Below are 1,145 nucleotides of genomic sequence, written 5' to 3' on the forward strand. Positions count from 1 at the left end.
TAATCTGGTTGCCATGGAGATGGTAGAGAAGTTGGGCTTAAAGCGGCTGAAGCACCCCACTCCTTACAAGGTATCGTGGTTGCAGAAAGGTCATCAGCTGTTGGTGGACGAACAATGTGAAGTTGAGTTCCATATTGGAAGATATAAGGATAAGGTTATTTGTGATATTATACTGATGGATGTATGTCATATACTGTTAGGAAGGCCATGGCAGTATGACAGGAAGGTAGTGCATGACAAGAAGACACATTGTTATAAGTTTGTCAAAGATGGGATCAAGCACACACGTGTGCCCATCAAGGAAGAGGAGATAGCGGAAACAAGTGAGATGAGAGTGTTACTAATGGGTGGAAAACAGTTTTTGAAGCAGATTGAAGATAGTGAAGTGAACTATGCTATTGTGAGAAGAGAAAAGACGTTGTTGTTACACATAGAGGTGTCAAATTTGCCTGTAGAAATTTAGCAAATGCTGCAGGAATTCAGCGATATAATAGTGGACAACTTACCAGATAAATTGCCTCCCAAGAGAAGTATAAATCACCATATTGACTTTATACCTGGAGCAAGTCTACCGAATAAGGTAGCGTATCGGATGAGCCCTAAAGACAATGAGGAGATCAGAAAACAGGTGCAGGAATTGCTAGATAAAGGGCTGATAAGGGAGAGTTTGAGCCCCTGCGTAGTTCCAACAGTTCTCGCTCCCAAGAAAGGAGGAGAATGGCGAATGTGCACGGATTCGAGGGCCATCAATAAAATCACCATTAGGTACAGATTTCCACTACCACGGATGGACGACATGATGGACTACCTGAGCGGGGCAACATACTTCTCAAAGATTGATTTAAAGAGTGGGTATCATCAGATTCGAATCAGGGAAGGGGATGAGTGGAAGACAGCCTTCAAGACCGATGAAGGATTGTATGAGTGGCTGGTAATACCATTCGGACTGAGTAATGCACCCAGTACCTTTATGTGACTAATGAACGAAATGCTAAAAGAATTCATTAGAAAATTTGTAATAGTGTATCTTGACGACATATTAATTTTCAGCAAGACAAGGGAGGAACACTTTCAACATGTTCGAAGTGTGCTGGAAAAATTGCAACAGAATAAGCTGCTGATAAATCTAAAAAAATGCACTTTTT

The sequence above is a fragment of the Pinus tabuliformis genome, chromosome 2_2 (assembly GCF_031772625.1).
Source record: "Pinus tabuliformis cultivar Carrire ecotype Pingquan chromosome 2_2, CPIR1, whole genome shotgun sequence".
NCBI classification, from domain to species: Eukaryota; Viridiplantae; Streptophyta; class Pinopsida; order Pinales; family Pinaceae; genus Pinus; species Pinus tabuliformis.